Source organism: Cryptomeria japonica, chromosome 3, assembly GCF_030272615.1.
Source record: "Cryptomeria japonica chromosome 3, Sugi_1.0, whole genome shotgun sequence".
Taxonomy (NCBI): Eukaryota; Viridiplantae; Streptophyta; class Pinopsida; order Cupressales; family Cupressaceae; genus Cryptomeria; species Cryptomeria japonica.
The window spans coordinates 216,641,662-216,656,103 of record NC_081407.1 but is presented as its reverse complement, the minus strand read 5'-3'; positions in this window follow the sequence as shown (position 1 = coordinate 216,656,103).

Here is a 14,442-nt window from a genome sequence, read left to right as displayed (position 1 = left end):
CATTAGAATCATCAGACCCACCTTCATCAGCAATGTAACAAGATTTGTCTTTATTCTTCTTAAATCTATATCTCTGATATTCAAGGTTAGGCTTGTATGTTCTTCTAGCTTCTTCTCTTACTCTAGCATGTCTATCATAGCATCTTGAAGCTATATGACCAATCTTATTGTAGTTAAAACATTTAAAGGGTGCTTTACCTTCATACTTACTTCCAACTAGACCTTTAGGCATTTTCCTTGCAAATAGTGCTTCAAGTTCTTCAAGTTCTTGATTTTCTTTCCTACTTTCTTCAAGTTCTCTTGCATAAAAGGCTTTCCAATCAGATTTGTCAAATGATGGAGCAGATGATGTTGATGCTTTAAAGGCCAAATCTGTCTTTATAGTAGCAACAAGACCAAATTCTTCAATTTCAAAAGTTGAAAGTTTCCCAATTAATGTATCCCTAGTAACTGATGTATTAGGCATTGTTCTTAACTCATTTATAGCAGTGACTTTCATTTTATATGCCGGTGGCAATCCTCTTAAATTTTTTGAAACAATTTCATCCTCACTTAAGGTTCGTCCAAAACATTTAATACCCAAAGCAATTTCATTTACTCTTGCCATAAAAGCAGAAATCCTTTCATCTTCTTCCATTTTTCAGATGTTCATACCTGACTCAGAAGCTTTCAAGGTTTGCAATTTTGACTGTGGAATCTCCTTCATTCAATGTTTCCAAATGATCCCAAATAGCTTTAGCAGTAGACCTATCTAATAGTCCCATGATTTGTTGATCTGATAAAGTGCTCAAAAGTGCTACTCTTTCTTTGCAATCATTTTCCTCATCTTTTGTCAAGTTAGCTGGACTAGATTGACCTTGTACAACAGAAGTATAAACATTCTTTGTAACATCCCAGATGTATTTTCCAATGCAATTTAGATGTGTCTCCATTCTGATCTTCCATATGCCATAGTTGGTTCTATCAAGTTTAGGACTATCCTTCCTAAAATAATTAGTAGACATTGGATCTCCTCAAGTTGTTAAACTTCTACAAAAGGGACTAAGCTCTGATACCAATTGTTAGGTCCTAGAGACAACTGAGAGGTGGGGAGGGGGTGAATCAGTTGTCTAATAAATTTAAACCAAAAACAACTTAACCAACTTAATGCTTAATACCGGTAAACTAGTTCAATATGTCGGTAAATAGTTTTAATAGTTAATTGCTATACCAGTAAGGATTAGTGCATGAAACATAGACACAAAGTTATCCACAACACATAACACCAATATTTGTATGTGGAAACCCTGTAAGGGGAAAAACCATGGTGGGAAACCTTACCCACAATCAGATGATAATACTGCAGATAGTAAGTGTACATAAATGGGGTCTGCACATGCAGAAAGGCCAACTGCCTAGAGCTCACTGCTCAATCACAAAATGGGAGTCACACTGACTACAATTCGATGGTTAAATCTAATAAGAATGTACTACACAAAATAGCATCTTCATATCCTGGATTCAATACTGGTGTAGTTCTGATTGTCTTCACATAAACCTTCCTTCAATCTTGAAATGATGTCTACATGTATAGCTCTATTTATTTTCGCATATACCTTCACAAAATCCTTTTTTGCATTCCACATTTGATCTTACAAATAAGATCTTACATTTATACCATAACCTAAGACCAATTTTAGTAGGTCAGCTCTACAAGTCATTACAATAAAAACATTTTACAAACAATATAATATCCAATGTAATAACCGATTGAACATGTCAGCTTAATGCATTTACAACAATAATTAATCATCTCCATAGTGTGTCATGTTGATCTGGAAAAGATAAACCTGCCAGTGTAACCCTAGACCTATTTGTCAGTAACAACAAATATGCAACTATGAAAATACAAATGAACAAAACTCCAAGACAAGATGTCCAAATGATGTCTTCGACATAACCATGTGTTTTCCATATCATTGCAAGTGTCAGTGATCATTATATCTTGCCAGTGTACCAAATACCGGTGACTGTGCATGAGTCGCTTGCTGGTGAATGTTACTGATTCTCCAAAGTGCCAGAGTTGATAAGTGTTTAGTAGGTGTTGGCATCAATGACAAAACCATACCAAAATACCAACAACTTTAACCAAAACATCAAACCACTTTACTAACATTAGTAATAGCACATTTCAAATCACTTATGGTAATCTGAACACATCTAAGTGGCTTTACTAGTTAAATAGATTAACCATATCAAAAGATAACCACAAAATCATTCACCACGTTGAAACCCAAATTGGAAAAACCATGGTGGGGATGAATACCCATAAGTATTTTGAACTCTTCTAAAGTTTGACATCTTAGGAGCGAAGCCTTGTTAGAAGTTTTAGAAAAAATGTTTTGCTAGGAACAGATCTAGTTAGGGACCACCCAGCTAAGGGATTGACTACAATACCCTATTAAAGGCAATTACCTATTAGGAGTAACCTCGATAGAGGATTTAAAATAAAAGCTAATGGATCACCTAGTTAGAGGATTTAGAAAACACCAAGCCTGCTAAATCTTACCTGGTTAAGGGATTTAATTGTTGTAATTGTTAGAGAACAACATGGTCTTTGCTGATTTGGTAATAGCACTACTCTGCTTGATCAGATCCTTTTATGCTCCAATATTCCTTCACAACATTCTGCAAATACTCCTTTTGGATCGGAAATCAATCATACTGACACACTTAACCAAAAATTGTTAGCACTATTACAAAACTACTCATCGACCTTATAAGAAAAAAAATAGGTCAGTAACACATCACAAAACCTAAGATCTCATAGAGATTACAAATAAATCAGTTCAAACATGACAGTTGGATTACATAGTAATCATCTGCACATTGTTCTAGACAACCTCGACCACTCCTAGATCAAATCAGATTAGATCCTGTAACTGATCATGTGGTTTCCACTTCATGCTATGCACTTGCTCATTCCCAAGATAAAATAACTATCTATATGCTCTAAAACCACTTTGAAACTTATCACGTGCATCATGCATACGTGGCATAATCATCTCTGATCGCCATTTGATCATAGATCAACACAATAGATTTACCAAGCTCCATTGGTTAGGGTTTGACATATCAACAGGTTAGGGTTACCAGTTAATCTTACTACTTCAATAGTAATACCAATTGCATTACTCCATCACTATCAGTTACAATACAACTCTATTATCGGTTATAATTGACATCAATGACAACACTTATACCTCACTAATGCAAGCTTTATGAAATGCCAACATAAAGATCAACCACTCAACCAATATAATGACTCACTTAGCATAGTATGGTCCCAATTCAAATTCCCAAATGATCGACTCCACCACAAATCATGCCAAGATCAACCGCAACATGCTACACAACTAGAAATACTGCATAACATGAAAATCAATATTGTTTGATGAAAATCACCAAAAAATTGCATAACAATCAATGTGGATCATTGAAACTAATAGGAATCAACTAGGAAACACCAACAAGAATGTTATAATCATTTGAAATGGTTGCACCAACACCTCTTTTCAAATATTCTTTGGTCAATGTTTAGAAGCTCAAGAACACAACCAATCAGCAACTGTCACGAAGAAAGATAACTTGTAGAGAACCAGGTCATGAACCATCTAAAAAGAAGATACACAAGATCATCCCAAACAATATCCTAAAGGATCAACATCATATCTGATCACACAGGAATATACCAGAGGAAATATCAACATCTACAAAAAGTGATCAGCAAAACCAAACTACAAAACTAGATCAGAAAATCTTCCCAATCTCATTGGAATAAATCATAGGAATATGTTGATGTCAATGACAAAAACATATCCTAGCAATAGAAATGACCAACCACATCCAAAAATTGCAAACAGAAGGAACATGCTTCAAATTGGAAACCACAATTTTTAAGGATGTAGAGAAGACGTTGAAATGTAAAAGACTAGAATATTTTATAAATAGGTGCGCAACAGCACGCATCTAGCTACAAGAAGCCAGAAACATTTTGAGAAGAGTGTAAATAATGTAGCAGAGGTATACCAATTTTTTCATCAGTGACCCATATCTACTAAGAGTGTTACAAATCAAATAGAAATTATAGAGTCATTGGGGAGGGGAAAAAGTGAGACCACGTGACAAGGACCTAATCCCACTTTTGCCAACATGTTGGGAATATGAAAGATCCTAGGGAGATAGCTCACTTTTTCTACTTCTTGTGAGAAAGAGAGAGCCAAGGATTATCTCTTAGAATTTCTATTCTTCTTGTTGTGTATGAAGAAAAGATATGCACAATGTAATGATGAACTAAGCTAGGAGATAAACAATGAAGTGTACATAAACTAAAATTATAGAAACTTGCAGATCTAAAACTGAGATACTGAAAGAAGAGAAGGGGGAGGAATTTGAATGTGTACCTAGTGTTGAAAACTGATCCAAACTGACCTGGATAGGAGTTCTATGCTATGGTCTTGTTCTGTGTCACAGAGAGATGCAACTAAGAGACTGCAAATTGAAGGTTCTAAGACACCACTCTGCTAAAAAATCACCTAAAAGTGGGGGGACTAGGGAGCCACGCCCCTATCCCTAATGGTTTTGGTGTAGATATGAGAGTTTAGGATAGTCCTTATGCCTTTCAGTGGTCTTGAGAGACTTCTAAGACATGTGCCTGCACTTGCAACTGCAATTGAAAATGCTATATGAGATTTTTGCTTTGTCAAACCCCATTTTGGTGATTTCCACCTCAACAAATATCTAATTTGTATAGTAAAATAGTGTGTATAGGAATCTTGTGTGTGTGCAAGAACCTAAAATGAGAAAGATAAGAAACTAGAGATACCCTACGCTTTGGAGAGTAAACCCTAAATGTATGTAAATGTAAATAAGAATGCTCTAAATTAAATGTGCTAAATGATATAAATCATGAATTTAAATGTGAAAATGAGTGTAAAGAAGCTCATAAAAAGACATGAAAATAACATGAAACCATACCAATCCCGAAGGGAGAGATATAAGCCACTTGATCTTCTATTATTCCTAAATGTCTTCAAGGCTCCTAATTGATGATGAATACTTGATGAATACTTGATGATTGCTTGATGAATTTTATTGAAGACTCCAGATAAGCTTTTCTTTTATCACAAAGAAGGCTCCTTGTGATCACTCTCTCTTACCCAAAACCTCTTCCTTAGATTACATTAGATTAGATTAAATCCCTTCAAATGAAGAAAGAGAGCTCTTATGTATGAAACCTTAGATCTTAATTTCATCTTTAGGCCAACCTAAGATTTGAATTTCCTGCCAATTTATTGGGGTTAAGAATTATAATATCATAGAATTATGCTACCAAAATTTTGGGAAAAGCATCGGGGACTGTGTGCAACTTGCACTTGGTCCGACCAACTTTTCACCAAATTTTCAGGGTCATTAGATATGATTATATTAGAGTGAATCCCAAAGTTGCAGCTGATTTCAAGATATTTTGATATGCGAAATCGGGCCTTAAAGATTGAAATAAGACATAATTAGGGTTTATAATTTAATGATTTATTGGAGGTATAAAAATAAAATGGGGCACACTTAGGGTAAAGGGCCCAATTTTATGATGTAGGGAGTGATGAAATGTGACTTTATATTAAATTAAATTAATTAATTGAATACTTAAAGGGAAATTACAATGCAAGATGCAAACACACTAAGAAAAGTGCTAAACTAAGCTTAGAATTGTACCACCCTAGTGAGGGTGTACAGTTTAGATGCTACATTTATCCCCTACTTTAGTAGTCATATTATACTACATGCATATGCAAGCTAAAGTAAAGAAATTAAACATTCATGAAAGAGGATATATCCACAAGTTGTCGGATGAAGTCCCCAACAGTATCTGTAGTACATAGTTAGGAACCACACCATACAAAACCACATGTTAGATAAAATCACAAAATTGCCTAAATGCTTACTAAGGAAGGTGATGAAAATTCAAGGGTAGCTATATGACCCCCCTATTTCAGCTTGCTAATTTAGTGAGTTGAAATAGGGTATCATGTTTACCACATCGAATTGTGAAAGAAGATTGATGACAAATGCTCACAAGAAGATTTGATACAAGATAAAAAAACTAATGGATCATCATTTGGTAAGAAAGAGGACTAAACCTCAATTCCAAAACAACAAAGAGTGTGAGAATTGAGAGCTCTCTAACACAAGATGAAATATTTAAATGGAAACAAATGTAAGAGATATAATCTGAAAATGCAACTCCATAAACAAACTTAGAAAATAATGGAGAATTGAAATGACATCAAAGAGAGATTATTTATAGCAACACTCTTCTAAAAGAAGGAAAGAGATCCTCATCAGGCACATGCACATTCACAAAATAGAAGGGTCTACTATAAAAGATACTACTCAATGAAGAAAATAAATTGACGAAAGACTTCCAACACCAAGGAGGAGGTCCCAATTAAGGATATGTACTTAAGATCCTGATTAGGGATGCTTGTTCCAATATGAGAGAAGGAACTCAAATATTAATACACCTCTACAATCAATAAGAAATCCTTATAGAAGACATTACTTCACAAAGGGGAAATTTTAATCTTAAGAAGGAAAGATGTTTAAAATCATTCTTTCTCCCCATATATATAGGGAGAAGAGATGAGATAGAAATAGGCTATTATGTTTCTTTCAAAAGTATGATTGCACATGAAATTTTACCATCATGAATGACAATGAGCCCCTAGTACGTGAGCTACCAATCTCACATAATGATGAGAAACATAATAGCCATTAATGTTATTTAAATACATGGTAGATTGAATGAGGTATTTGAATATGCCATGTTAAATTCTCTACTATAAGTGAGATTAAAAACATGTATAAGATGATGAATGTTAAAAAGTCCTTATAAAGAGAGAAGTTTATATGAGAAGAATAGTATACTAAGTCATACTTTTCTTGCAGACAAGAAATATTAGTGGAGGAATAAGTGTAATTCATTAGAGCCTTCTTCCTAGAAGAAAAGATTTTAGAATGAGTAGAAGATAAAGTCTCATAAGTGGGATCAGAAATATCTTGAGGAGATTCATAAAGATATTTGTTAATAACCAAGATTTCCTTATGAGGGGGATGCATGTGGAAGGGAGTAGAAGATGATTTAATTGAGGTGAGGTCATCATCACTACTAAATATAGAATTCACATTGAGAAATGGTCTTTTAGATGCTTTTGTGGGCTTAGAAGGAACGTATCCAAGTCCAAATGAAGCTTCATGTGTGTTATGTTTTAAAGGAACTTTAATTCCTTGTTCATTTGTGCCACAATCATTACCATTACAACCACTCTTAGCTAAAATGTGAGAAACCAGGACCATAAAGGGATACCAAATAAGAAAGAGATGGTTGTGCCTCATAGGTCTTAGTGCTATATGAATTAGAAGAAGGATTTGAAAAATTATTTGAATTATTAACAGCCACAAAGTTGTTACTTAGTTGTTTAGACAAAGTGGGTTTCTCTTTAGGTTCCTCCTTATATTTCTCCTTCTCAGTCCTAGATTCTTTCCAAGATACTCTATACTCTCCAATAAATGTAGGTTTAAAGTATAGAGATCCCCAACCTATTGGTATTATGGATATGATTGCAATGGTTTTGTCATTGATGTCAACACTCATCAACACTTATCCTTTTAGAGATATTTGGTTATGTTCAATGACAAGACTCAGTGACTTATGCACAGTCACTGATATTTGGTTCACTGACAAGTTATATTGTTCACTAGCACTGAGGATGACTTGTTATCATCTAGAGATCACTTGGTTATGTCAAAGACATGGTTTAGACACTTGGTTTTGGAGATTTGGTTATTGGTTTAATCGAGTTAACATATTTGCTATTATTGGTAAATGGGTCTAGGTTATGGACCGACAAGCGTTTCTATTCCAGATCAGCATGACACATTATGAAGATCGTATAATCAATTAATATTGTTGTTGAGCCAACATGATGCATCACATCTTGACTTACTTGTAATATATTTTATTATTCTTAGTAAGCTGACCTACACATTCGGTCTTATGTTTTGGTATATATGTAAGATCTCAATTGTGAGATTGTTATAGGAAATGAGAAAAAGTATTATAAGGTTATGATAATTGGTATATACAAATATAAGTAGAGCTACTCATCCAGACATCATTTGAAGATTCAAGGAAGGTTTGAAGGAGACAATTAGATCTTAACCAATACTGAATCCAACATTGGAGATGCTACTTTGACCAGTAAATTATCATTGGATTTAATCATCCAATTGTAGTCAGTGTGACTCTCATTTTTTGATTGACCAATGAGCTCTAGGCAGCTGGCCTATCTACATGTGCAGACCCCATTTGTATACACATACTATCTGTAGTAGTATCATTTGATTGTGGGTAAGGTTTCCCACTATGGTTTTTCCCACTATAGAGTTTCCATGTACAAATCTTTGTGTTATGTGTTGTGGACATTGTTTCTCTTTCTGTTTCATGCATTAAGTTTCACTGGTACTGTTATTAACTATTAATTTATTTACCAGCATTAAGTTTGGTTTACCGGTATTAAGTATCAAGTGTTAGCATTATAATAGACAATAAGAGATTGTTGGTATTATAACAGACAATAAGAGATTGTTGGCATTTCAATTAGGATATTGAGAAGGTTGTTGATGATTATGGATATAACTGATTAAGGATGTTTACTGTCTTAATATTATTATTTTGTCATTGATGTCAAGAAATTTCTTTTCTAATTTAGTATGATGTTGCCATATCTTAAGAAGTATGATTTGATGAGTATAAAGATGTCGGTAAAAGACACAGAAAGATTGTGATGAATAAGGGGAGAAATAAGTTATTCAATGGGAAACTATTACCGAGTTAGACAATGATGAGATCATGATGTTTAGATTGTTGTGATATCCTACATATGCTATTATTTGTAAGGTTAATACTATACTATGTTACCGAGGAAAGAACCTAGTTGGTAAACCCTAAGGAAACAAGTCGGTAAACCCTAAGGTTATCACTATCAGTTAATGAAGGCAGAATGTCTACCGAGTGAAGTGTAGTATTTACCGAGTTGCAACCGAGCTGTAATAGAATGCATTAAATGATTAAAAGTGTTATTTAATGAAGAAAGCTAATGAGATGGAATAGTATAAATGATTGGTATGTCATGTATGAAGTTTGTTAAGGATCTATGGTAAAGGAAGATCGACAGAAAGATCTACAGCTCGGATTGAATCGCAATACCTTAGTACAAGTTCCAAGAAATGTATACAAGTTCCAAGGTGAGGTAAAACATTTTCAGATCAAAGGATACATTGAACCTGGTCAAGTTTAAAGATTTGATGGCTATGATTGATCATGGGATATGTGATCAAGGAGATTCAGTGGTTAGCAATTGTTTATAAATAAGGAACTGTTGATAAACAATGCATGTGGGAAAGTGTAATCATAGGGATGCTACATAGTGATTACCAAGCACAGAAGCTTGAATACCTATTTGAATAATAGAGTAGAAAGCCCAACAAAGGGACAAGATAAGTCTTATGACTTGATTTTTTTGAGCAAATAAGAATCTGCTTCAGCATTTTAGATGTGAAGTTGCAGATAGATTTTTATTATTGTTATTTTATAAGTGACAGAAAATCTCTTAATCGAGTGGACTTAACAGTCTTATATGTAAACCCTCTAGCAAGGTAACATTGTAAATGAGTGTTTGAAATCCTTTGACAAGGTCACTTCTAACTAAGTGAAGATCCTAAAAGATCTAAGGGAAATCCCTTAACCGGGTCACATCTAGCAATGTGTTTGTAATCTTTAACATGATTTTCTTTTAATCAAGCATACTCTAGAGGAGTATATTTCAAAGTGGGTCTGAAATCCCATAGTGGTTTTTCCCTATTTGGATTTCCACGTTAAATTTGGTGTTATGAGTGTTGTTATGATTATGTGTTTTTAAGGTTGCATGTTTTACAGTTTTGATTACATATATCTATTTAAGCTACCGAGGTTGAATCTATTATTTTTATGGAAGATTAAGTTTGTATGATTCACCCCCCCTCTCATCTTGTTAGTTTGGCATTTGTACTTAACAATTAGTATCAGAACTATCAATTGGTATCAGAGATTTGGACTCTGGAAGAAAAAGTTTAAAGGTACTTGAGGAAAAGATCCAAAGATGTATAAGAGGGATGCACCAAAGCTGAACAAGTCAAGCTTCTCTACATGGCATAAATGGATGAAGTTGCACCTATCAGGAGTTGGAGAATATGTTGTATATTATCTGGAGAATGATTTCATTACACCTAGCACCTATCCATTGACAATGGAAGAGATAAAGGCAAAGAAAGAACATATTCAAGCAATGATTGAAATAACATCTGCATTGACCGACTTAGAGTTTAATGATCTAGAAGGCTACAATGATGCCAAGGCAATGTGGGACAAGCTCATATCTGTGTATGGCAATGATGAACATGTTCAAAGAGCAAAAGTGGATAGTCTAAGAGGACAACTTGAATCTATGAGGATGAATGAAGGTGAGAACATAACCTAGTACAGTACAAGACTAAAGGAGATTGTCAATCAAATCAAAGGAGTAGGAGGAACCATTGAAGAAAAGGATGTCACAAGTAAGTTATTGAGAACCCTTCTACCTGCTTATGCAATCCGAGTCTCTACAATCAATGAATTGAGGTCTGTACCCAATATGCCAGTTTCTTTGGATGCTACTATTGGTAAGCTACATGCATTTGAGTTAAGTAACTTTGATAACAGTGGGTCTAATGATTACAATGATAGAATGAGTAAGTATTCTGAAGGGAATCGTAGTGGAGTAAGTGAAAGATTTCATTAGAACATGGAAGAAGTACACAAATTGTATGAGGAAATAAGAAAGCAAGAAGAGTTTGAAGACTATTAGCCAGAAGGTTACCAAGAGGCAAAGTTAAGTATAAAGGAAAACTACCTTTGAAATGTTTCAATTGTGATAAGATAGGACATATGGCTTCTAACTGTCCTGACAAAGAGTCTACTGAAAAGAGAGATTACCGAGATGATAGATAGAAAAATAATCAATACAGAGGATACCGAGACTTCAGAAGAAGAGATAGAAAGTCATGCCTAATATTCAATGAGGAATCAAATGATGATAAATCATATGAAACTGATATAGAGGAAGTAGTTTATGTGGCTATGATAGATGGATCAGATGAAGAAAAGTATGAAGAAAAAGCCCTAATATCTCACATAAATACTAATGATTCTTGGATCATAGATAGTGGATGCTCACATCACATGACAAGTGATAAACTCAGGTTTGTTAAATTAGAAGATTATGATGGAGGTTATGTAAGATTTGGTAATGATGCATCATGTCCAGTAAAAGGTAAAGGATCCATAACACATCTTGACAATTCTAAATGTAATGATGTTTATTGGATTGAAGGATTGAAATACAATTTGTTGAGTGTAGCACAGCTAAACAATATAGGATACCAAATAGAATTTCAGAAAGGAATTGTCAAAGTTCATGACAAGCATGGAAAGTTAGTTGCTACCGGGACACAAAAAAAAGGTAATATATTTCATCTTGACTCAAATAGGAACAAGTGTCTATATGAAAAGATAGATGATACCTGGTTATGGCATAAAAGGTTTTGTAATGTAAATTTTGATAATCTGATCAAAATAAGTAAGAAGCATTGAGTAAGAGGTCTACCGAGTTTGGAAAAGCCTAAGAATGCTATGTGCCGAGGATTCCAGATGGGTAAGATGACAAGATCAAGCTTTACAACTAAGTCCTACACTTTTAAGGGAATTTTAGATCTTGTGCACACTGATATTTGTGGTCCTATGAAAGTTCAAAGTTATTATGGTGATAAATATTTCATATTATTTGTGGATGATTATTCAAGGATGATGTCAAAAATGCTTTTAAAAGAAAAATTAGAAGCTTTTCAAATGTTTAAATGGTGAGGTGAGTTCACTTTTGATGAGTTCAACTTATTCTACAATGATCATGGTACAAAAAGACAAGTCTCTACACCGAGAACTCCACAGCAAAATGGGATAGCCAAGAGAAGAAATAGATCTATTGTGGATTGTGCCAGAACCCTGATGATTGAAAAGAAAGTGCCACAAACATTTTGGAGAGAAGCAATAAGCATAGCAGTTTATACCCTGAACCGAGTACAACTGAAGAAAGGAACTTTGAAGACACCATATGAAATCTGGTATGACAAGAAACCTAATGTAAGTTACTTAAAAATCTTTGGAAGTAGATGCTATGTACACAAAGATGATAGAAATGGAATGTTTGATCAGAAAAGTGAAGAAGGAACATTTCTTGGTTATTCTTCTAGAAGTAAAGCATTTAAATGTCTGATCAAATCATCTAACAAAATAGTAGAAAGTGCAAATGTGAAAATTGATGAATTTGCAGAAAGAAATGATGAAGGAAACTCCAAAGAACCAGAAGATTATGAAGGATTTGTATATGTTCAACCGAGAAGTCCTACCGAGAAAAATGCTGAAGGAAATGAAGAAAATGTCTAGTTACCGAGAGATGAAAAAGATCATACAGAGCCTACCGAGCCTGTATTAGCCAAGTATGTCAGAAGGAATCATGCATCAAGTCAAATTATAGGAGATAAAGATGATCCAGTGATGACAAGGAACAAACTAAGACAAAACACATGTCTGATAGCTGAATTTGAACCAAGAATAGTAAAAGAGGCATTTAATAGTGAAGATTGGATAAATGCTATGATAGAAGAGATTGATCAAATCAAGAAGAATGACACATGGACATTGGTCCCAAGATTGAAGGATAAAAATGTAATCGGTACAAAGTGGATTTTCAGAAACAAGCTAAATGAAAAAGGTGAGGTCATTCTAAATAAAGCAAGACTAGTTTGCAAAGGTTATGCTCAAGAAGAGGGAATTGATTATGGTGAGACTTTTGCACTTGTGGAAAGACTTGAAGGAGTAAGAACATTGTTGGCATATACTGCTTACAAAAATTTCAAGGTATATAAAATAGATGTCAAATTTGCATTTCTGAATGGTATATTAGAAGAAGAAGTTTATATTGAACAACTTGAAGGATTTGTTGAAGACAAGAATAAAGATCAGGTATGTAAATTGAACAAAGCTTTATATGGTCTAAAACAAGCACCTAGAGCATGGTATGAAAGATTGCACTCTTATTTGATCAAGATTGGTTTTATAAGAACAAGTGAAAACAACAATATGTACATGAAGAATGATGAAAATGGAATACTGATCTCAGCCATATTTGTTGATGATATTATTTTTTGTGGAAATGACTCTTTATGCAAGAACTTTGGAAATGAAATGAGCAAAGAATTTGAGATGTCATTAATTGGTGAGATAAAGTATTTTATAGGTTTACAAATACTGCAAATGAAAAATGAGATTTTCATTACTCAATGCAAGTACATAAAGGAAATCTTGAAGAAATTTGGAATGGAGGATTCAAAACTAGTAAGTACTCCTATGACTACCAACTGTAAACTATCAAAGAATGATGAATCTACATCTATTGATGAGACACTTTACTGATCCATTATTAGAAAGCTACAATATGTTGTTCACAGCAGACCAGACATAGCACATGCAATAGGTATAGTTGCAAGATTTTCTACAGATCCCAAAGAAACACACATGACAACAATCAAGAGAATTTTCATATACTTGAAAGGTAATGAGGATTATGGCTTAGTATATCAGAAAGGAAATGACTTTGATTTAAAAGTTTATATTGATGCTGATTGGGTAGGCAACATTGATGATAGAAAAAGCACAAGTGGAGGAGCTTTCTTTTTAGGAGAAAGACTAGTAAGTTGGCTTAGCAAGAAACAAGGATGTGTTTCACAGTCAATAGCAGAAGCTGAATATGTTGCTGCAGCATTGAATTGTACTAATATAGCATGGATCAAACAACTATTGGAAGGTATAAATGAGAAAGTTACTGAGCCAGTAACTATATTTTGTGACAATACTAGTGCCATTAACATTTCAAAGAATCCTATTATGCACTCTAAGACAAAGCACATCTCTATCAAATATCATTATCTTAGAGAAGAAGCTCAAGAGAAGAAAGTGGTGTTGGAGTATGTTAGCACAAAGGAACAAATAGCAAATATCTTCACAAAGCCATTGCCAAGGGACACTTTTGAGTATCTCAGAAGCAAGTTAGGGGTCCCACCCCTATCTTCTACTCATTGACAGAGTTCGGTGAAAGCATCAATTTGATGAATCTATAGAATATAATGTGTGGATTGATGCTTATGTACACACTTTAGGATATTTTATAAAGGTGTGCAGGAAACAAATACAGGGAACAGGAATTGAAGACA